The sequence below is a fragment of the Mus caroli genome, chromosome 3 (genome assembly GCF_900094665.2).
Source record: "Mus caroli chromosome 3, CAROLI_EIJ_v1.1, whole genome shotgun sequence".
NCBI classification, from domain to species: domain Eukaryota; kingdom Metazoa; phylum Chordata; class Mammalia; order Rodentia; family Muridae; genus Mus; species Mus caroli.
Genome location: NC_034572.1, coordinates 80,804,966 through 80,815,940, shown reverse-complemented (window position 1 = coordinate 80,815,940; position 10,975 = coordinate 80,804,966).

Here is a 10,975-nt window from a genome sequence, read left to right as displayed (position 1 = left end):
AGAACAGAGCCATATTCCCCTTTGGCCCTGAGTAAGTCAGCTGAAGTCAGACTGTCTTCTTTCTACCTCCCATCTCTTTAAGCTGCCCCAGCAATTTAACATTGTGCTGAGCCAGAAATTCAAGGAGGGCACCTGGACCCTTACACCTAGCAGAGGGCTCTAAGCCCTCTTTATGTCTTTCTTTTCCTTTTTTTTTTTTTTTTTTTTTTTTTTTTGGTTTTTTGAGACAGGGTTTCTCTGTTTCTCCCTGGCTGTCTTGGAACTCACTTTGTAGACCAGGCTAGCCTCGAACTCAGAAATCCGCCTGCCTCTGCCTCCCGAGTGCTAGGATTAAAGGCGTGCACCACCACGCCCAGCTCTTTATGTCTTTCTTACCATCCTTTCCTACTTTTGGGACCCATTCCTCTTGGGAGCACAGATGCCAGCTAAGCTCACTATATAGACGAAACAGCCACCAGTCTACCTAGCACCTTGGGACTTTGTGTCCTATGCTTCCATGAATGATGTAAATCCCATGGATGGGGTCTCTGGCCCTGGGGACTTCATTGGTGTTCTCTGTAAACCATTTGGGGCTCAGATGAGCTTGGCAGGACCATCTGTCTTTCAGGTAGCCACTCCTTCACCTAGCCTTTCTCTCTCCTCCTGCCTGTCTCACCTTGTTCAAGCCTTGGACCCTTCCTGGTCGCCTCAAGTCACTGACAACTTGGGCTCTGGTGATCATGATCATCTAGCACTGTTTCTGAGTATTTCAAGACCACCTAATGGGTAGACCTGCCTGTTCGTCCCTCTTAAGATCCCCCCCTCCACCATCATCTTTCCTTTCCTTTTAATGTGAGACCCCAACTTAAAGCATTTCTCCCTTAAAGGTAAAGCCCCTAAATGTTCCCCCAAACTTGTTTTCCCTGATCTCTAAAAATACAGCCAGAAAGAAGCTCTTTGTTCTCTATAGCCAGCAAAAAGCCTTTTTGTTTCTATACCTTACAACCAGAGATGCTATAATTGTAAAAAGACCTAGCCAGGTGCTTGCCTGGCTCCCTGTGCCAAGGACATGGAGATAAACTCCACAAAGAAGAGCGACCACCCACCCCCCACTCCTCATGCCTTGTAATTTTACCAAGGACACCCACCAGAGAAGAGCTGTAGCCAAACTCCTCTCAACTCCTCCCAACTCCCCCAAGTTCCTCACTTTCTCCTTTAAAAGCCCCCTACTGTTACCGCGTGGGGTCGAACTCCCCTGCCCTGCTAGGCCAACCTCAGCTAGCTGACAATAAAGCCTCTTGCAGTTTTGCATCAGGTGTGGTTTTCTCTCAAGTTATTGGGGTGCCGGCCAGCTCATCCCGGGACTTGAGTGGAGGTCTCCCCAGTTTTTGGGGGTCTTACAACAACACCCCCCAAAAGCCCCAAAACAAACAAACAAACAACAACAAACCCCTAGCATTCCTCTCCTTCCATGTCTGTCTCACCGACTTAGTCTGATCTCCAGACAAGAGGCAATTTCCAACCAACCAGGACAGGCTCCTAACACAGCCAACGTGTGGGGACAAGGTATTCAGAGGCTCGGAGGAGGACCCCTCTGTTTCATCTTGAGATTGGTTCTGGGGTTTTCCGCACATCCACAAACCTTGCTTCGTTGAGAGTCCTGGGAAATCTCCACAGGCCCTGCAGGACATGCTCAGGTGAGAAATGAGGGAGCTTTCCCCCGTCTGGGAGCTCTTGGCTCCTGAAAAAATACAGGTCTGGGGAGCCTCCTACTTTCCAGGCTCTTTTGGTTTATCAGAAACTTGAGGAATGCCTCTGGAGGGCTGTTTTTACCTGGCTCTGTACCCACCATGGGTTCTAAATTACATAGTGTTAGCCTGTGTGGGGGCTGCTCTACAAAACCTCCACTAGGGAGATGGAGATCAGCCATACTTGTCCCACTCCAGATGCAATTCTGCCTCAGTATACCTTGGCAATGGCCACCAGTGGCCCAAATTTGAAATGTCTTATTTTAATATCTAAACTGATTTAGATAATTCTTAAATCACAATGGAGAATAGTCTCAGGCCCCTCCCACCATGTAACCCCCAGTTCATCCTAGCCCTCCTCCTCCCTTGGACTCCACTCCTGCTTGCAACTTTCCCCTAGAGTGCAAACTTAACTTCTATCCCCCTTCTCCCAAAGGGCTTCCCAGGCATGAAAATGAGCCATAAAGTCAAGATTATGTCCTCACAGTCACAGAGGAGGTGACGGCAGGAACCATGGATCTGGAACTGCAAGATGGGAACAGGGCAGTGCCTCCTATTTCTCTGAGCATAGTTATGGGGAAGTCTCTAAATGTACTAACCTTGCTTCTCTGTTTTTCCTGCTAACTGTCCTTGTTAACTGAAGTGTATCAACCCAGGACATATTTTTTGTGCTTAAAAGCTCACCCTAAGAAAGGCTCCAGGCTACACTGGGATCCTGAACACCCAGCTAATAAAGACTTTCTGCTATCTCTCCCTCTCCCTCTCCCTCTCCCTCTCCCTCTCCCTCTCCCTCTTCTTCTTTGTCTTCTGTTATTTTATGTCCATTGGTATTTTGCCTGCATGTATGTCTATGTGAGGGTGTTAGATCTTAGAGTTACAGACAGATAAGCTGCCATGTGGGTACTGAGATTTGAACCCATGTCCTCTAGTAGAGCAGTTGGTGCTCTTAAACAATGAGCCATCTCTCCAGCCCAACTTTCTATTATCTGAAACCCATGTCTTAACAGTCTTTTCTAGTGAATACCCCCACAAAACATGGGAAAATGAGACCTTCAAATGTCTGGCCAGGTCTGGCTGTATAAGCAAACCCACAAAACCCTCCTTCTTGCCTCTAAGAAAGATGAGCTGCTCCTCATGTCTCACGAGACAGGGGAATGGATTCTCTCACTTGATGGAGGATCTCAGGTCGGCACCCGCATCGTAAATGTCTCAAACAAGGGGAAGCAGATAACAATCACTCTGCCCTCGGTGTCTGCAGAGCTGACATAAGGAGATGCTGTGAGCAAAGGAACCATGCCGGCTGGTTTCGTGTCAACTTGACCCAAGCTGGAGTTATCACACAGAAAGGAGCCTCCCTTGAGGAAGTGCCTCCATGAGATCCAGCTGTAAGGCACTTTCTCAATTAGTGATCAAGTGTAGGAGGGCCCATTGTGGGTGATGCCATCCTGGGCTGGTAGTCCTAGGTTCTATAAGAAGGCAAGGTGAGTAAGGCAGAGGAAGCAAGCCAGTAAGGAACATCCCTCCGTGGCTTCTGCATCAGCTCCTGCTTCCTGACCTGCTTGAGTTCCAGTCCTGACTTCCTTTAGTGATGAACAGCAATGTGGAAGTGTAAGCTGAATAAACCCTTTCCTCCCCAACTTGCTTCTTGGTCATGATGTTTGTGCAGGAATAGAAACCCTGGCTAAGACAGGGACCTTGTATATAATCCCCTCCCCCACCTGACTGGGCTGGAACCTGCATGCTCATTAACTGGTCATGCCCTTTACTTGGCTTTCATTTCTTCCTCTTAGCACAGGCTAAGTCCAGGAGGCACACCCTAGCCACCCATGGTTCCTTATTAGAGGAGGACGATAGATAGATAGATAGACAGACAGACAGACAGACAGACAGACAGACAGGGTTTCTCTGTGTAGCTGTGCTGTCCTCTGTAGACCAGTGTGGCCTTAGACTGAGAACTGCCTGCTTCTACCTCCTGAGTGCTGGAATTAAAGGCATGAGTGTGGCCCCATGACCCGACCCTACATTCTTAACTATACACTCAGTAAAAATTATAATAGTGCCAGCAGTCTGACTCACTTTTCATATGTCACAGGTACTGCCTTCCTGGCATAGTGTGCTCCAAAAATGCACAGTCACCAAATGGCTTTCTTGTGTTCTGGATCTTTGCTTTGCCATTTGCTACGTTTTATTATAGTTCCTTAGAGGGACTCTCCTGTGAGATAGTTTATTGGTTGCCCCTCCTACACCACCCTTTTGTCAGATGGAGACAGTTAAGAAATATTAGTGCTGGGGGGAGGGTATAGGGGACTTTTGGGATAGCATTGGAAATGTAATTGAGGAAAATATATAATAAAAAAATATTTAAAAAAAGAGAGAATAAGGAGCTTTGTTTTTGATGGTTTAGGGACTTGGTGGTTTGCTTTGTCTCATACTAATTCATCTTCTTTGTGCAACATACTCGCTGTAACTTAACTTTAAATTCCAAATATATTTCTTCTTGATGTAAAAAACAAAAAAATATTAGTGCTCCTAAACCCCTCATGTAGCTCCGAGGATCTCCAAGAGGGGTGCTAGCTGATTTGAGACAAGACCCAAAGATACAAGGACCAATTAAAAATTTTACCACAAGCCTCCTCCCACTCTGGCTCCTCCCCTTGACCCTTGCCCATTTTTTTTTCTTATTATCCTCATACTTATGTTTCACCCTGTCCATCATTTTACTTATGGAACTTCCCCCTATACCCAATGAAAAGGTCCCACAAGCTCTCCCAATGGCTCTCACCCTACAACAGCTCCATTTGTTCCGTTTGATCCTGATTCATCTGCAGAAAGACCTTTTAGATGGTGTGGAGAAACCCTGGCTGCAGTGGGCCTTCATCCTGTTCACCCAGGCCAGGTACAGTTCTATACATTAGCCTATTTTCTCCTTGTCCTCTCCTCTGATGCTCTGTAGCCCGCTGGTGCTTCTCCTGGCTCACTCTGGTGCAGCACTCCTGGGCTGTGTCTTAGTCACCACTGTTCTATAGGTTACCACACAAGTGATCTCTAATAACTACACAACAGTCAATATCAGGTTGTCTTGAAATCTCTTCTGCCAATGTCATTAGTCCAAAACTCTTCAGTTTAGACTCAGACAGATATTTTTTTTTAAACAAGGACAGAAAGCAGCCACATTCTTCACCAAATACAAGATCAGTCCCTCAGCCACTTGCTAATATTCTTCTCCTCTGAAACTTCTTGAGGTGGGTCATCATAATCTGCATTGCTTTTAGCCCCACTGTCTTCCAAGTTCCTATGAGGATGGCCCACCAAGTCCTATTTAAAGTATTCAACTGCTTTTCTAGCCCAGCCTCCAAGCCTGCCAATGAACAGCATGGTCAGGCCTGTCACATAAATACTCCAGACCCTGATACCAACTTCTGTCTTAGTCACTGTTCACTGCTGTGAAGAGACCCCATGACCACTGCAACTCTTATTTAAAAAAAAAACAAAACCAAAAAAACAACAACATGCAATCAGGGCTTGCCTATAGTTTTAGATGTTTAGTCCATTGTCATCATGGCAGGGAGCATGGTGGCACACAGGCAGACATGGTGCTGGAGAAGGAGCTGAGAGCTCTACATCCAGATCTACAGGCAGCAGGAAGAGAGAGGGAAAGTCACTAGGCCTGTCTTGGGCTTTTTAAAACTCAAAGCTCGCCCCCCCCCAGTGACATACTTCATTAATCCTGTTAAGAAAGAGGAAAGACCACTAACCCAATTGTTTGGTCGACTTAAGCAAGCTTTATTTTCTATTAGACAGACTATCTCCCTGTTTAAGAGAAGAGCCTCAAACACAGTAGAAAAAAAAATTATAACCAAAAAACCTCAAGGCTAGGGGACTTCCAAGGGTTTTTGGTTATGAAGAAACTTGGCAGAATATCTTAAAATTATTTGGCAAAACATCTAATCTTATCAGGTCATGGTATAGGATTTGGAACGTGTCAAATTCCAGAAGATGGGTTGAGTCATGATCAAAATTTAAATTTTTACAGAAAATAGGAATGAATTTATTTTGACCTTGTAACAAAGATGTTTTCTAATCTTAAAATGAAGTCAGGTTGGTTCATAAACTTCCTCCAAAAAGGCCACACCTACTCCAACCAGGCCACACTATCTAATCCTTCTCAAATAGTGTCACCCCCTGATGACTATGCATTCAATGACTAATTGAATGACTAAGCATTCAAATTTATGAGCCTGTGGGGCAATTCTTCAGACCACCACACCTTGAATCACTATACCTACAGACTCACTGTCTCTCCTGCCTCTACTGCCCCCTCTCCCTCTTGGGCAGCCTCTCAGCTTCACTCTGTAAGCAAACCACGTACTCAGCCCACTGGTAATTATTTCTCAAAAGTTTCTCCAGGAATGCATGCCGGCAATTGCATAATCCATCACAGCCAATCAGGTTAAAACTCTCCTCCAGCTAACCGACCAGAGGACCCACCTCTTCAACAGACTCTAACCTCTCCTGACAATCACCCTCCTCACCATCAAGGCTATGCCTACAAAACTCTCCCTCCCCTAGACCTCCGCGAATGATCAGGAGGAAGAAGCTCTCCCCAAACAGTTGGAGTATATTAGAATAAAACCTGAACAAACTCTGGAAGACCTGACCAAGGCCTTATGTTGAAACTCTAGCCCCTCCCCCTTACTGCCTTAGCTCAGTCAAGCTATCAGCTGCATCCTGGTAGCTGGGGCAAGGCAGTTTCTAAAGATCAACTGACTTTGCGTGAACAAACAATTCCAGAAACTTCAGGCTAACATATAGCCCCAGCGGCGGCTACCCTAACTTCCCGGTCTCCAACCCCACTATATAAACTCCTTCCCTCTTCAGCAAACAGTCCTTCCCCACGGTACTGGTCAAGATTCTCTAGAGAAACAAAACTGATAGAATAAGAGTAAATCATATCTGATTTATTAGAGTGGCTTACAGGCTGTGGTTCAGCTAGTTTGACAATGGCTGTCTCCAAAGTAAAGTCCAAGAACCCAGTACTTGTTCAGTCCGCATGTCTCCACTGGTCTTCAGTATATGTAGGCTGGAAGAGCCATGAGGGAAGAGCAAGGCAAGCAGGCAAAGAGCAAAAGCGTCCTTCTTCCATGTCCTTTATGGAGTTTGCCACCAGAAGGTGTGGTCCAGATTTAAGGTAGATACTCCCACTTCAAAAGATGCAGATTTAGGGTGGGTCTCTGTGGGAGAAAATGCAGGCCTGACCTGGCAGTCGGACTACGAGCACATTGCTTCTAAGAGAGACACCTGGCACACCATGCTCCTGGGTATTCCCAGAGTCAGAACATGGAATGCTGAAGTAGCATCCGTAGGTGCTGGCTGGCCTGCTGATGCGTCTGCATTCTCCAAGTCTCCTGTTTGTGTGCTTCTTCTGCAGAGACCCTGGCAATATGAGTCCAATCTGAGGTAAGGTGCTAACCAATCACAGTCGATAGGCTTCCACAAGATAGACAGCTGCTCGTGTGCAATACAGCAGGAGCCATTCCCTGAAACTGTCTCCCGAGTGCTTCACCTCCAAGCCCTTTACTGACCCCCATCCCCATCCCCCACCCCACCCCCACCATGCAGTCGCATGGGGGATGCTCCAGGCACAAAGCCAGGTCTTCCTGGATTGGATGAAGAGAATTCCTCACAGGTGTGCTCAGCTGCTTGGGTTTAGTTAACCTTGTATGTAACTTAAGCTGACAACCAAGAGTGTGAGCTGCCATGCCCACTGCATCTGCCCTTCACCGTTGTGAAATAAACAATCCCATTTGCTGAGGTTGGTTCCTCCTGTTTGGAAGAATGTAGAGAAAAGAAGAAGTAAGATGGGGTCTGCTGGTTTCTGTTAACCATTCTATCCGGCGTGAGAATGAAGGCACCACACATGCAGACCTCACCTCTGGGTTTAAGACTGACCACAGTGAATCTGGGTGTGTGCACCAACAGGCTGGGAAGACAGCCAGGGCCTGAGAAGTGAAGCTGCATATAGTGTCTCAGGTACACTTCAGCTATGCAGGAGACTGAGCCAGGAGGATTTCCAGGTTAAGGCCTGCCTAGCTTCAGAAACTGAGCTCTGAGGCCCAGGAGAACAAGACAGGTTAACAGGGTGAGAGGTCAAGATCTTAAATTATCTACAGGGGCAGTTCAGCAAGAATTCGACTTAATAGTGGACTGACAGTTGCAAGCAGATGGTGGGTTGACATGATTGTTCATAAGCAAAATTCAGTCGGTGAATCTTCAACAGCCCCAAGAGCTCCTGGTCCTCTCTCTGGATCTCTGCTAGGTTGGGGTGAGAATGTGACATCAAGAAGGTACACCCCCGACCCGACCCCAGGTCTTCCCTCCCACAGACTAGTTTGGGTTCTAGATTCTCAGCAGGTATTGGGCAACTCCTACTCAAGGGTTCCAAATAATGAGATCAGAGAGGAGAACAGGTCGCTGAATCCCAGCCAGCACTTCTAGGCTGACAGGGCATCTGCATGGAGAGGAGCCGCAGTCTCCTGTCATGGCAGCGGTCTCTACATCGACTGAGACTACGACTGCTCCAGGAGACTGAGATCCCGCTATGTTTTAGCTTCTTCTCTCCACCTTCCTGCCTTCCTTCAGCTGCTAATTAGTAATGTCACATCTCTTTGTTCCCCCGGGACCCTCTCCTTTGCCCTTCTCATTTTCCTATTTGAACCCTCACCCTAACTCATGGGAGGACTTTTTAAGCATCCCTGAGTGGAAGTGTGATGTCCTCCTGGCTCATTCTCAGACTCACCCCTTAGTGTGGCAAGACTCAGCCGCCTAGAGAGGCCCCTGGATGCAGCTGTGTGAAAGTCACTGAAACCGATGGGAGCCCTGCCTCTCTCAACCCCCTGCAGCGGCATCCTATCAGTCTTTTCAGCAACTTAAACAACCATCTGGTGGTAAACTGGGAGGGACCACACTTGGCTTTACCACAGCCACAAAATCGGAAGCCACAGAAAGGGAGTCAAGTCCTGAGAGCAAACTTCTCTGGGGAAGATGCTAGGCCTGGGAGCACTCACCTGCTTCCCCTTCACAGGATCTGGAGACCTGAGTTGAGAGTAGCCTGAGTACACACACCAGCGGTTCACAGCGTACTCTTTCCTCAGTCTTCCTCAGAGGTCTCCTCTAGCAGCTAAGGTAGTTCTGAGCTGGCCAAGCTCAGCCCTTCTGTTCTGGCGAAACCCAATGCGCAACTAGAGAAGAAGAATGAGCAGGCTCCAGAGGAGGCGCGGCCCCAGCGCTCTAGACTCCCCCTCCTCTCTCCTCTGTTTGTCTTGGGAGGAAGCCAGTCAGAGGCACGGGATCAGCCCGTCCTGGACCCTGAGACAGCAAGCTATTTGTCCTCTCACTAAGAAGGGATGCTGCGGTAGGTTCCAGGAGGGGTGGGGGTGGGGGTGGGGCTTAGCAGCAGGATTGGGAGGGAGGTGGGGGAGGTGGGGAGGTCGCCTAGAAAAGGACAGTCAACCTGGCCCTGAAGAGTATAACCCAGTTGGTCCCTTGTTATATATGCCCAAATGATATTCTGGGGGGTTCCTCAGACTTAGGGGAGACCAAAAGAAGAGTAGAAGGTTGGCAGGAAAAGTGGTCCAGAGCCCTGGCTGCTCTTCCAGAGGACCTGAGTTCGAGTCCCAAAACCACATGGAAGCTGAGAACCGGTTGTAACTCCAGGTCCAGGGGATCTCATGGACTCTTCCGACCCTGTGCAGGAAGTAGGCATGCCTGCGCCTGAGGCACAGACACACATGCAAGTAAAACATCAATACACGTTTAAGGGATGGGAGTGAAGAAAGGGGTCAACTGCCTTTAAACCCAGCACTCAAGAGGCAGAGGCAGGTGCATCTCTGTGAGTTTGAGGCCAGCCTGGTCTACATATTGAGTTCCAGGCCAGTCGGGGTTACATAATGAAACCCATAATGCATACAAACAACAAAAGCGTAAGTCGTAGCCCCGCCTTACCCAGCATCCTCTTCCTCATCTCCTCAGTGTCTGGGCCCCTCCTCTAAAAATGGATAAGTCTAGAATCCTGAAGTTAACAGGCAGGGTTGTTCCGCAAAGGAAAAGATGGCTCAGAGCAATCTGAAGGGGCTAGAAAGAAGGCTCAGTGGTTGGGAGGCTGAACTATTTATGCAGAGAACTTGAGTTCAGCTCCCAGGACTCACATCAAGGAGTTCCTAACTGCTTATAACTGCAGCCCAGGGGAACCTGATGTTTCTGGCTTCCTCAGTAGCTCACATGCACTTACCCATACTCAGACACGTGCATGACTAAAAATAACAAATAGCAGCTGGAGAGACTGGAGAGATGGCTCAGTGGGTAAGAGCGCTGACTGCTCTTCCAGAGGTCCTGAGTTCAAATCCCAGCAATCATGTGGTGGCTCACAATCATCCTGGGATCTGATGCCCTTTTCTGGTGTGTCTGAAGACAGCTACAGTGTATTCATATACAATAAATAAATACATCTTAAAAAAATAACAAATAAAGTTTTGTTTTGCTTTGCTTTGCTGACACCAGGGCCTTGCTATATAACCTTGTCTGTCTTGGAACTTGCTACGTAGATCAGGCTGGCTTCAGACTCCAAGAGAACCTACCCACTTCTACCTTCTGAGATCTGAGATTAAAGGCATGTGCCACCACTCTCAGCTAAAATTAATAAAATCTTAAAAAAGAAAGGGAGGAAGGAAGGAAGGAAGGAAGGGAGGGAGGGAGGGAGGAAGGAAGGAAGGAAGGGAGGGAGGGAGGGAGGAAGGGAAGAAGGAGAAAATTGAAGCTTCAAGGGTTTCTAAATATGGGGGCAGGTCCTCTGCACTGGCAGAAGCCAAAGCCTTAGTTTTACTCTGAATTGTTGATGGACACCTGTCCATATGCTGTAAACACGTAAAACCATGCCAGGTGTACACCTCAGCTCTGTGCATGTGTAGGAGTTGTCACTTGGTCTATGGGCATGGACTTCAGCATGAGGAGAGGCCAGGGAGGCTGCAGAGGAAAGAAAATTTCCCCTGAGAGACAAAGGATCCTCCCTATCAGACATTTATTTATTTTTATTCATTTATTTATTTTATGTAAGTACAGTGTAGCTGTCTTCAGACACCCCAGGAGAGGGCATCAGATTTCATTACAGATGGTTGTGAGCCACCATGTCCTTGCTGGGAATTGAACTCAGAACCTCTAGAAGAGCAGTCAGTGCTCTTAACTGCTGAGCATCT